This window comes from Bos indicus x Bos taurus, chromosome 16 (assembly GCF_003369695.1).
Source record: "Bos indicus x Bos taurus breed Angus x Brahman F1 hybrid chromosome 16, Bos_hybrid_MaternalHap_v2.0, whole genome shotgun sequence".
Classification (NCBI taxonomy): Eukaryota; Metazoa; Chordata; class Mammalia; order Artiodactyla; family Bovidae; genus Bos; species Bos indicus x Bos taurus.
Genome location: NC_040091.1, coordinates 3126549 through 3140002, shown reverse-complemented (window position 1 = coordinate 3140002; position 13454 = coordinate 3126549). Strand labels below are relative to the sequence as shown.

At 44.1% G+C, this 13454-nt stretch overlaps 1 long non-coding RNA gene across 1 annotated transcript in view; it reads left to right on the top strand.

Moving 5' to 3' along the window:
• LOC113906317 overlaps positions 1-13454 on the top strand; it is a 56073-nt gene that overhangs the window by 359 nt on the left and 42260 nt on the right. The gene's annotated exons all lie outside the window — the stretch shown is intronic.

Sequence of the window (13454 nt, the reverse complement as noted above, 5' to 3'; positions counted from 1 at the left end):
CTCGCCGCCTCCCCACACCCAGGTTCCCACCCTCCCCCGGCTGCGGGAGACCCTCCGGGAGCCACTTGTCACCCCCCCACCCCGTCCCCCATCCAGCTCCGTGTCTTTCCAGTCTCCTTATCCGGCCCCGCAGGGTCGGAGGGCCCTGGACGCCCATTGGCGAACTGGGCAAACTGAGAGCCTGAGACGCCCAGTAAGGACACCCGGAGGCTGGCGAGCGGGGTCTTCCGGCGCTTCTCTGAGGCTGGAGCTGCCAGCCCTCCGCAGACAGCGTTCTGGCCTGTGCTTTCATAGTGAAGGGACCCCGATCCCTCCCCACTAAACTAGGGGCTTCACTGATGGACTTCGGGCGTCCGACAGCGCCCGGTCTCCCCCTGGAATAGAAGGCAAAATCTCCTGCATACGTTTTTTTTTTTTTTTCCTAGGCAGAGTATTCCTGGCTTTCACCAGAAAGGTAATCGCTCTAAGCTCAGCAGAAGGGCCTGAGACACATCTCCTTGGTGCCCTGTCCAGGTGGGATGGAGGAACACATCTCTCTCCTTTCCTCCTTATTGAGAAGGGGGCGAGAGGAGGGTGGGAAGAGCAGGGTAGTGACTTGGAGGCATTCTAAAATCGTCCTCGAGGGAAAGAAAAAAAGAGTTTTGGGGGAAATTGCTTTTTTTTTTTCTTCACTGGAAGAAGAGCTGGCTGGGGGGTGGAGTGGGAGGGTGTTAAACTCCAGACTGGGAGTCCTTCCAGGAGCCTGCAGTTGACACAGGCTGTTACTCCCCCCCAGTGGCCGTGTGGCTGTTGGGTCCTGTGTGGTCCTGCTCAGGAGGGAGCCAGGCACCTGTCCTGCACTGACCTCTGGGGCAGAGCAGAAAGGCCCCTCAGGTCACCTTGACCCAGGCGCTCTAGCGGTGGCAGGAGCCATGACGTCACGGCCGCTCGCCGGGCACAGGGCACCAAGGCTGAAAGGGCCGAGGTGGTCAGGGAGCGGGTGTCCCCACGCTGCTTCGACGTGTGGTGGAGGCAGCCAGCTTCCCTTGCACGTGCCTGTCCCCTCTCACTGGGCACCCTAGCGTCTGCTCCGTCCTCCCAGGGTGGGGAGCCCCAGGTCCCCCTGGCTTGGTTGTCTATAGTTGATGGTAGTGATTATGTTGGGTCTGCACAGTACTTGCAATTAAGTAAAATGTTATCCTCTGGGGAGGGGGGGGAAAATAATTGAGTCCTCTCTGCCACTCGCAAAGAATTCCAGAAGCTCAGAGTTGGAAGGAGCTATCTCCAGTTGAGTCCCCTGTCCCCACCCCATCAGTGCTGATAAATGCTCATCAGTACAGTGCTTGACTGGTGCCTCTTAGTGACAGGGACCTCACTTATCATTTCCGGGGGTCTGCTTCCAGTTAGAGTCAGCTCTGGTTGTAGGAAAGGTTTTATGCTGAACTGAAATGCTTCTCCCTGTGGCTCCCCACTGCCACCCACAGGACAAGTCTAAGTGCTTTGTGCATGCTAGTCCTTCACACACATAATGACCTCACCCCCACACTTGGCTTCTGCAGCCCAGATGTTTGAAATTCTTTCATAATTCTCTTAGACGGTACTTCCCAGTTATATCATCCTACTGGTTCAGCTCTTGACACTGACTCTGATACAGTGAGGAAGTCCACAGTGTCTGGAATGCTAGAAGCTTTCTATAACTTGATCTGGGGGGTGGTTACACAGTTGTGAACATATAAATATTATACCCCACCTTGAATGCAGCACCCAGTCACCTTACAGTCAAATCTTTCTGCCTTCCTTCTTTCCTTCCTTCCTTTCTTCCTTCCTTAGGTGTGAGGCCCTTGAGCAGAGACAAAGAGGTAAGGAAACAAATAATAATGTACATTCTATAATAGGAGTGCTTTGAGAGCCTAGGGGAGAGGGAAGACAGTTCTGCCTGGGAAGGCTTCATGGAGCAGGTGATTACTAAACTGGATCTGGAAGGGCACATGTGAAAAAGTTTTGCTTATGTGCTCTTTCTTCTCTTTCTCTGTCTCATCTGTTTTCCAGCACCATCACATTGTCTACCTCCTCCAGGAAGCTTTCTCAGAAAAATATCTATCTAGCTCCCAAGTCCCAGCAAGCCCCCTCCACTCCTTTTGCCCTACAGTCTTTGTAATGTCAGCTGTTACATTTCACCAAGTGCTAGCTTCCTGTTCCTGCCACCCTGCCTCTCCTGCGGCCAATTAAACAGTGAGTTCTTAAGGACTACAACTATATTTGCCTCTAACTCCCCACCTTTGCCTTCTTTGGGATTGGAGTGAAAACTGACTTTTCCAGTTCTGTGGCCACTGCCGAGTTTTCCAAATTTGCTGGCATATTGAGTGCAGCACTTTAACAGTATCATCTTTTAGGATTTGAAAGAGCTCATCTGGAAGTCCATCACCTCCACTAGCTTTTTTTGCCGTGATGCTTCCTAAGGCCCACTTGACTTCACACTCTAAGATGTATAATCATAAGGGATTTGATTTAGGTCATACCTGAATGGCCTAGTGGTTTTCCCTACTTTCTTCAATTTAAGTCTGAATTTGGTAATAAGGAGTTCATGATCTGAGCCACAGTCAGCTCCTGGTCTTGTTTCTGCTGACTGTATAGAGCTTCTCCATCTTTGGCTGCAAAGAATATAATCAGTCCAATTTCAGTGTTGGCCATCTGGTGATGTCCATGTGTAGAGTCTTCTCTTGTGTTGTTGGAGAGGGTGTTTGCTATGACCAGTGCGTTCTCTTGGCAAAAGTCTGTTAGCTTTTTCCCTGCTTCATTTTGTACTCCAAGGCCAAACTTGCCTGTTACTCCAGGTATTTTTTGACTTCCTACTTTTGCATTCCATTCCTCTATGATGAAAAGGACATCTTTTTTTGGTGTTAGTTCTAGAAGGTCTCGGAGAAGGCAATGGCACCCCACTCCAGTACTCTTGCCTGGAAAATCCCATGGACAGAGGGGCCTGGTAGGCTGCAGTCCGTGGGGTCACTGAGGGTCGGACACGACTGAGCAACTTTGCTTTCACTTTTCACTTTCATGCATTGGAGAAGGAAATGGCAACCCACTCCAGTGTTCTTGCCTGGAGAATCCCAGGGACAGGGGAGCCTGGTGGGCTGCCATCCATGGGGTCGCACAGAGTCGGGCACGACTGAAGTGACTTAGCAGCAGCAGCAGCAGCTAGAAGGTCTTGTAGGTCTTCATAGAACTGTTCAACTTCAGCTTCTTCAGCATTAGTGGTTGGGGCATAGATTTGGATTACTGTGATATTGAATGGTTTGTCTTGGAAACAAACGGAGATCATTGTCATTTTTGAGATTGCACCCAAGTACTGCATTTCAGACTCTTTTGTTGACTATGAGGGCTACTCCATTTCTTCTAAAGGATTCTTGCCCACAGTCGTAGATATATGGTCATCGGAATTAAATTCGCCCATTCCAGTCCATTTTAGTTCACTGATTCCTAAAATATCGTTGTTCACTCTTGCCATTTCCTGTTTGACCACTTCCAATTTATCTTGATTCATGGACCTAACATTCCAGGTTCCTATTCAATATTGTTCTTTACAGCATTGGACTTTACTTTCACCACCAGACACGTCCACGACTGGGTGTTGTTTCCTTTTTGGCCCAGCCTCTTCATTCCTTCTGGAGCTATTGGGGAGTTCATCTTTCAATGTCATATCTTTCTGCCTTTTCATACTATCCATGGGGTTCTCAAGGCAAGAAAGCTGAAGTGGTTTGCCATTCCATTCTCCAGTGGACCATATTTTGTCAGAACTCTCCACCATGACCCATCTGTCTTGGGTGGCCCTACACGGCATAGATCATAGTTTCATTGAGTTAGGCGAGGCTGTGGTCCATGTGATCAGATTGGTTAGTTTCCTGTGATTGTGGTTTTCATTCTGTCTGCCCTCTGATGGATGAAGATAAGAGGCTTGTGGATCCTTCCTGATGGGAGGGACTGGCTGCAGGGAAAACTGGGTCTTGCTCTGGTGGGCAAGGACATGCTCAGTAAATCTTTAATCCAATTTTCTGCTGATGGGTGGGGCTGTGTTCCCTCCCTGTAGTTTGATCTGAGGCCAAACTTTGGTGGAGGTAATGGCAATAATGGTGACCTCCTTCCAGAGGACGGAGCCTCCCAGGACTGCTGTAGTCAGTGCTCTGACCCCACGGAAGGCCACGGTCAACCCACATCTCCATCAGAGACTCTGGACACTCACGGGTAAGGCTGGCTCAGTCTCTTGTGGGGTCACTGATCTCCAGAGATCAAATTTCCAACATCTGTTGGACCATAGAAAAGCAAGAGAATTCCAGAAAAACATCTACTTCTGCTTTGTTGATTACACTAAAGTCTTTGACTATGTGGATCACAACAAACTGTGGAAAATTCTTAAAGAGATAGGAATACCAAACCACCTTACCTGCTTCCTGCAAAACCTGTATGTAGGTCAAGAAGCAACAGTTAGAACCAGACATGGAACAACGGACTGGTTCAAAATTGGGAAAGGAGTACATCAAGGCTGTGTATTGTTACCCTGCTTCAGTTCAGTTCAGTTCAGTCACTCAGTCGTGTCCGACGCTATGACTCCATGGACTGCAGCACGCCAGGCTTCCCAGTACATCACCAACTCTCAGAGCTTGCTCAAACCATCTCATCCTCTGTCATCCCCTTCTCCTCCCACCTTAAATCTTTCCCAGCATCAGGATCTTTTCAAATGAGTCAGTTCTTTGAATCAGGTGACCAAAGTTTTGGAATTTCAGCTTCAGCATCAGTCCTTCCAAAGAATATTCAGGAATGATTTCCTTTAGGATTGACTGATTGGATCTCCTTGCAGTCCCAGGGACTCTCAAGAGTCTTCTCTAATGCCACAGTTCAAAAGCATCAATTCTTTGGCATTCAGCTTTCTTTATGGTTCAACTCTCATGTCCATATATGACTACTGGAAAAACCATAGCTTTGACTAGACTTTGTTAGTCACCCTGCTTATTTTACTTATATGCAGAGTACATCATGTGAAATGCCAAGCTGCATGAAGCACAAGCTGGAATCAAGATTGCTGGGAGAAATATCAGTAACCTCAGATATGCAGATGACACCACTCTTATGGCAGAAAGTGAAGCAGAACTAAAGAGCCTCTTGATGAAAATAAAAGAGGAGAGTGAAAAAGCTGGCTTAAAACTCAACATTCAGAAAGCTAAGATCATAGCATCCAGTCCCATCACTTCATGGCAAATAGATGGGGAAACAATGGAAACAATGTCAGGCTTTTTTTTCTTGGGTTCCAAAATCGCTGCAGATGGGCAGCCATGAGATTAAAAGACTCTTGCTCCTTGGAAGAAAAGCTATGATCAACCTAGACAACATTTTAAAAAGCAGAGACATTACTTTGCCAAAAAAGTTCTGTCTAGTCAAAGCTTTGGCTTTTCCAGTAGTCATGTATGGATGTGAGAGTTGGTCCTTGAAGAAGGCTGAGTGCTGAAGAATTGATGCTTTTGAACTGTGGTGTTGGAGAAGACTCTTGGACTGCAAGGAGATCAAACTAGTCAGTCCTAAAGGAAATCAAGAAGACTCTTGAGAGTCCCTTGGACTGTAAGGAGATCAAACCAGTCAATCCTAAAGGAAATCAACCCTGAATATTCATTGGAAGGACTGATGCTGAAGCTGAAGTTCCAATACTTTGGCCACCTGATGCGAAGCGCTGGCTCATTAGAAAAGATCCTGATGCTGGGAAAGATTGAAGGCAGGAGGAGAAGAGGGCAACAGAGGATGAGATGGTTGCGTGGCATCACTGACACAATGGACATGAGTTTGAGCAAGCTCTGGGAGATGGTGAAGGACAGTGAAGCCTGGCATGCTGCATCCAGTCCATGGGGTCGCAGAGTAGGACATGACTGAGTGAGTGAACAACAGCACCCTTGCCTTATGCCTCACAGAACACCTCGCAGCTAACAAGCCCTGGATACGTAGCTGTGAACTGAATTATTTACATAACACCTTTTGATTATTTTTTTATTTTCATTTACATATCTTTTCTCCTAGTAATACCGAGTTTCCCAAGGGCAGAGTCTGTCTTTTGTGCTGTGTATTCAAATGTATTGCCCTATCTAGTTACCCTGTGGCCATTCTTAAATTTGAAAGAAAACCTTGGGTAGTCCCAGAGCCATTCTCTGATTTACCTCCTTGTAAACTGGAAAGAAATTACCCCTGTTTCTCACAAGCTTTGGAAAGCAGTTTGAGACCTCAAAATACGAAAAAAGTGACCTGGCAAAAAGAGTGAAGAGTTCTCAGATTCTTGCTTGCAATCTGCTCTTTTGCTTCAAGCGTCACCCTCTCCAGGAAGCTTTCTCTGACTTTCCTAGGGTCCCTCCTTGGGGCTCCCAACGGAAACCATTGATAATGACCTGTTTACTGCTGCTGTTCAAGGCAAGGGTCATGGGGCTTGTTCTTCACTGGGTATGAGGATTGACTCCTGGTGAGAAGTGTTTGCACTGCACTTACTCCTGCCTGCACTTCGAAGTTTACGAGCAATAAACCAGTGGCTTGTCCTGGACTATGGATAGGTGATCTAAATCCTGAGAATACTCAAAGTGAGAGCAAATAAGATAGTGTAACAGTGTGAAGTGAGAGCCAGATGCCCTCACCATGATTCTTCCACACGCATCGCAGCTCCCCAGATGCCTTAGTGTGCAAACCTACAGTGTACATTTTGTTGTTGTTACTGTTTCTATTAGCATTGAAAATCTTAAGTATTACAAAATGGACAAAGAGAAAAGGTCTGATTATAGCAATCTAGAGGGGGAATTCCTGGGACTTAGGCCTATTTCATGCTTGGCAGAATCCTCTATGTGACCACAGAGACCCCTGGTCCCCAGGGCCCTGTGTTCTCTGCTTCCCAGACTCTCATAAAGCTAGGCAGGAGCAACAGAGTTAAGTCTCTGTTCAAGATCATTAAGCATATCCTGCGGTTCCTCTGGCTTTTCCAGGGCATGAGACTGGCCCTCCCCCACTTCTAGATTTTGGCTACTTGTCCACATCCTCACCTGGTTGGCCAGACTGTGGAAAGTGGGTTGGCAGGCTCTGTCTGGGATTGGCATAGGGCGGTTGGCAAATAGCTTGGTACCGAGGACTGCCCCTGGATGACCCAGCCACCCTACCACGCACATAGCAAAGAGCCTTCTTTACCAAGTATCCAGGTGAACTGAGTTTTCATCTTCGTGGACGGTGAAGAAGGTGGTGGCTGCAAGGTGCCAGGAGGGATAGGAGGGACAGGAACAGGCAAAATGGCCCAGAAGCATCTTAAAAATTAGACCAGTGGCCACACATATCCTGGAGAGAATGTTGCATGCTGCTGCTGCTGCTAAGTTGCTCCAGTCGTGTCCAACCCTGTCCGACCCCATAGACAGCAGCCCACCAGGCTCCCCCGTCCCTGGGATTCTCCAGGCAAGAACACTGGAGTGGGTTGCCATTTCCTCCTCCAATGCATGAAAGTGAAAAGTGAAAATGAAGTCCTCAGTCATGTCTGATTCTTAGCGACCCCATGGACTGCAGCCTACCAGGCTCCTCTGTTCATGGGATTTTCCAGGCAAGAGTACTGGAGTGGGGTGCCATTGCCTTCTCCAGAGAATGTTGCATAGAACCTGACATTTAATTGGAGTTAAAAGTGTTAGTTGAAGCTAATCTGACTTTGAAAGTTGAAAGGACTCTCTGAAATTATCTAGTGCAACCTCCCACTCAGAAACAGAATTTTATTTACAGCATCCTTGAAGGTGGCCACAGCTTCAATGTGCTCAGGCTTGATGTCAGAAGAATCTAGTCTAAGCTATAAGACCTGTGAAAAGTGAGCCTCTGTTCTCTTCCTCTCTAAAATGGGAGGAATAATTCTTCCCTTACTGAGAGAAAATGTAGACATTGTATAACACAGGAGCTAGTACACCAAGTTCTCATTAAATGATGATGATTATTATTTTCAACACCAATTCAAACTGCTCTCCTAGTCTTGTACGCTAAAACAGTGGCTAATGAGACCAAGTCTGCCTAAAAGTGAGTCCCCATTCTGAGTCCTCTCTGTCTAAAAGTATTCCCCATCTTATCCCTTCTGACCTCAATCCTGTACTAAGCACTAATCACCCAGAGTTAGAGGACTAAAATTGCTGTTGACAATAACATTGTTAATGTACAGACTCAGATGGTTTCTCCAGACAGGATGAGCTAGCAGAGCCCTGGGTCATGGGCCACCAGACCAGAGACTCATAAACCTTAGGCATCCTGACCCCTAAAACTATGAACTATGATTAAGAAATGTCATATGATGATGATTAATCTTTAACTTCCCCTTTAACAACCCCTAACTTAGAGACTTCCCTGGTGGTCCAGTGGTTAAGACTCCATGTTCCCATTGGAGGGGCCTGAGTTTGATCCTTGGTCAGGATCCCACACGCCACAACCAAAGATCCTGTATGCCACAAAGAATGTCGAAGACCCCACGTGCTGCGAGTAAGACCCGTGCAGCCAAATAAATAAATAAATAAACATACTTTTTAAAAATTAAAAAAAACAAAAAACAAAAAACCTCTTAACTCAAAAGACCCCGTGGGGGTGGATCTGAGGCTTGTCTCCCACTCCCTTGTTTGATGCCCTGCAGTAAACCCTGACTTTGCTGCAAATGTCTGCTTTCAGGGGTTGGCTTTCTAAATGGCGGGCTCGTGAGCCCTCTGGCTAGGTTGTAATTTGGCCACCATAAAGGGACCTCCCAGGTTCCTCTGAAGTTAGTGCCTGTGGTCTGCAGCCCTCTGCCAGTGTGGAGCTTCCCTTAGCAGATCCAGCAGCTGAGGCTCTTTTGGCCAAGAAATCCAATCAGGGAAGTTCCTTTTGGACCAAGCGTCAGCAACCCTAGGCAGTAGTCCAGGCTTGCAATGAAGGAATGGGTTTTGGATTGGAAGACCTCTATGGTAAAGAACTAGCACAATGGTATGGGCTGAAAACTTTTATGTTTGTAAGTTGATGCCCTCCTAGGTCCATTGCTGGATACGGAAGGATGCATTGGGTTTGATAAAAGTGTGAGCCTGAAACTTCTCTGGTGGCACAGTGGATAAAGAATCCTCCTGCCAGTGCAGGGAACATGGGTTCAATCCCTGTTCTGGGAGGATTCTACACCCTGGGAGTAACAAAGCCTGTGTACCACAACTGTGGAGTGGGCACTCTTGAGCCCACGTGCTGCAACTACTGAAGCCCGTACGCCCAGAGCCTGTGCTCCGCCACCAGAGGAGCCGCCTCAGAGAGAAGCCTGCACGCCGTAACGAAGAATAGCCCCCCGCCCCCGCCACAGCAAAGAAAGCCCACGCACAACACGAAGACCCCGTGCAGCCAAAATAAAAACAAATACTTTTTTTAAAAAAAATTATGAGCCTAAGGTTTCTTTTGGAATTGGTTTGGCTTTAAACTTTGGGAATTGGTTTGACTTTTGTCTTATGTGTGGGTCTATTTGGCGGACTGGGAAACAGAAGTTCATTTTCTAAACATAGCCTTTTAGGATACTGCAAAATTAGACCACCTTTATGTATTGTTCCCCAAAACTGGGTTGCTGACTTAATAAAACATCTTTTCAGTGTTCCAACTCAGGGAACAAGCACTTCTAGGGGGAACTTGCTTTTTTCTACCTATGCCTTCTCTACATGTAAATGTTCTACCAGGGCTCTCAAGAAATTTTATCTTACTCTTATCTAGACCATCTCCAACTCCTGAGACTGAGAGGGGAAAAGGGAAAAGAGACCCTTTTAAACTTAACTTATTCCAACTGTTATTTATAAACAGATGAGTTTTGTATTATACCTGATTCTTGACTAAGTTTTAAAATGAAGCTATGAGATCTCTGGTTGTGTCTGTCTATAAGTCTGTGTGTGCATCACAAATGTATGTCTTTACATTTTGATAGTATTATCAAAGTTCATTTGTAAGTAAACTATTTCATTGGCTTAAAGGAAATTAAATTCTCAGAAATACAAAAGAAACTAAGCTGAATTAATTAAAGTTCACATGATTTGTGAAATATTCAGTATTAAATTGATACCTGATATTATAAAGTTAGTTTAAGCTTGTTGGCTTAACTAATATGGATGTGTCTTTATTTTTTTTTATACTTATTTTATTTATTTAGCTGAGGTGGGTCTTAGTTCTTACATGTGGGATCTAGCTCCCTGACCAGGAATTGAGCCCAGCTTCCTGCACTGGGAGCATGGACCCTCAGCCACCGGACCAACAGGGAAGTCCCTGATGTCTTAAGAATCATCAACATTAAATATAATACTTTTCTTATACCTAGGTTTACTGAAAGTCAAATAAGGTCATATTTCTTCCTTTCTGCTTTCTCTTTATTTAATTAAGGTATTGTTGATTTACAATATAATGTAAGTTTCAGATGTACAATGTAGCACTGTGCAATTTTAAAGTTATATTCCATTTATAGTTATTATAAACTATTTGCTTTCCCTGTGCAGTACAATATATCCTTATAGCTTATTTGTTTTGTGGCTGGACCTCTTAATCCCCTGCCTGTATATTGCCCCTCCTCCCATCCCTCTCCCCACTGGTAACCGCTAGTGTGTTGTCTATATTTGTGAGGGATCTTATTGTTTCTGTTACAAAAATTGGTCATTAAGAAAAATAACATGATATAATGAAGTTTTATAAGCAAATTAAATGTAAATGAAATGAGAGTTTTTAGGTAAACTCTTTAGAAATGATTATTTTAGGAATGTCTACTTAAAAGCGGTGTCTCCAGATTTTTAGTGAGTTGAAATTTTAGAGTTTTGCTAAATGAAGTTAACTGATGGGAGTTTATTAAATATCTGGGTCATTCCCAAATAAAATAAGATACTGGAATATTAATAACTGAATGTAGCCTTCCTTTTACAGAAAAGCTAAAGATAGGACTATTAATAAATATTTTGGTGTCATACTGAGATATTTTCTAAAAGAAGGCATGTGTTTTTTGTATTTATAAGTTTGCAGTCTACACAGTGATCACGTGAAAGACAAAAGGTTTATATGACCTGAAGAGAAAGTCAGGTCTACTGAGTTCTCCTCAATACCGGTAGAATACTAACATAAAAGACAAAAACTGCTTACTTTTAAGTTTTTGCTAGAAACTAGGTTTTTAAAGGTTAAGGATTAGAAATAATATCTCTAATTAAAACTACTAAAAAGTAATAAGGAAAATATTTTTGTATGCAAGAAAAAAGAAGGTATAAGGAATGGAAATGTTTTTTGTTAAGAGAAAAGAAAGTGATTTTGTCCTTAAGCTGATCATTTCTAAATGCAAAAGAAAATAAGGGACAAATTAATATGAATATAGAAAGTATACAAGGTTTATAAGAAAAAAAAAAGAATCATTGGAAGGGAATTCTATGTATGGTCAGGACTGACTAAAATTAGAATACATTTAATTGAATAAATGAATTTTAATATTAAAGATAAGATGGTGCACAACTAGAATTTGTTTCCCCTTTATAAAGAAGACAAAATTTTCTTGGAAAATAGAGCTGCTTTTGATAACATACTGTAAGTTTCTTTACATTTTAAGTGATCTGTTATGACTTTATGTATTTGCCTTTGAATTATTTTACTATCACATTGGTTAAGTAAGTATAGTTTCACAGTAAATCATGATTCTACTCTTTCAGGTGTTTTTGTTTTCCAGTTATATATATGAAAGTGAAAGTGTTAGTCCCTCAGTCGTGTCCCACTCTTTGCGATCCCGTGCGCTGTAGCACATCAGGTTCCTCTGTCCATGGGATTTCCCAGGCAAGAACACTGGAGTGGGTTGCCATTCGCTTCTTCACGGATCTTCCCAATAGAACCCGGCTCTCCTGCACTCCAGACAGATTCCTTACTATCTGAGCCACCAGGGACTTTAGTTATATATGTATATATGTGTATATATATATATATACACACACACACACACATATATATTAGTTATATATTTATTTATTTATTTTTAATTAAAGGATAATTGCTTTACAATATTGTGCTAGTTTCTGTCATCAGTTCAGTCACTCAGTTGTGTCCGACTCTTTGCGACCCCATGGACTGTAGCACTCTAGGCCTCCCTGTCCATCACCAACTCCCAGAGTTTACTCAAATTCATGTCCATTGAGTAGGTGATGCCATCCAACTATCTCATCCTCTGTTATCCCCTTCTCCTCCCACCTTCAATCTTTCCCAGTATCAGGGTCTTTTTCAAATGAGTCAGTTTTTTTGCATCAGGTGGCCAAAGTATTGGAGTTTCAGCTTCAACATCAGTCCTTCCAATGAACACCCAGGACTGATTTCCTTTAGGATGAACTGGTTGGATCTCCTTGCAGTCCAAGGGACTCTCAAGAGTCTTCTCCAACACCACAGTTCAAAAGCATCGATGCTTCAGTGCTCAGCTTTCTTTATAGTCCAACTCACATCCATACATGACTACTGGAAAACCATAGCTTTGGCTAGACAGACCTTTGTTGGCAAAGTAATGTCTCTGCTTTTTAATATGCTGTCTAGGTTGGTCATAACTTTCCTTCCAAGGAGTAAGCGTCTTTTAATTTCATGGTTGAAGTCACCAACTGCAGTGATTTTGGAGCTCCCCAAAATAAAGTCAGCCACTGTTTCCACTATTTCCCCATTTATTTGCCATGAAGTGATGGGACCAGATGCCATGATCTTAGTTTTCTGAATGCTGAGTTTTAAGCCAACTTTTTCATGCTCCTCTTTCACTTTCATCAAGAGGCTCTTTAGTTCTCCTTCACTTTCTGCCATAAGGGTGGTATCATCTGCATATCTGAGGTTATTGATATTTCTCCTGGTAATCTTGACTCCAGCTTGTGCTTCATTCAGCCCAGCGTTTCTCATGATGTACTCTGCATAGAAGTTAAATAAGCAGGGTGACAATATACAGCCTTGACGTACTCCTTTCCCTATTTGGAACCAGTCTGTTGTTCCATGACCAGTTCTAACTGTTGCTTCCTGACCTGCATACAGATTTCTCAAGAGGCAGGTCAGGTGGTCTGGTATTCCCATCTCTTGAAGAATGTTCCAGAGTTTGTTGTGGTCCACACAGTCAAAAGCTTTGGCATAGTCAATAAAGCAGAAATAGAGGTTTTTCTGGAACTCTCTTGCTTTTTCAATGATCCAGCGGATGTTGGCAATTTGATCTCTGGTTTCTCTGCCTTTTCTAAAACCAGCATGAACATCTGGAAGTTCACAGTTCACATATTGTTGAAGCCTGGCTTGGAGAATTTTGAGCATTACTTTACTAGCATGTGAGATGAGTGCAATTGTGTGGTAGTTTGAGCATTCTTTGGCATTGCCTTTCTTAGGGACTGGAATAAAAACTGACCTTTTCCAGTCCTGTGGCCACAGCTGAGTTTTTCAAGTTTGCTGGCATATTTAGTGCAGCACTTTCACAGCATCATCTTCCA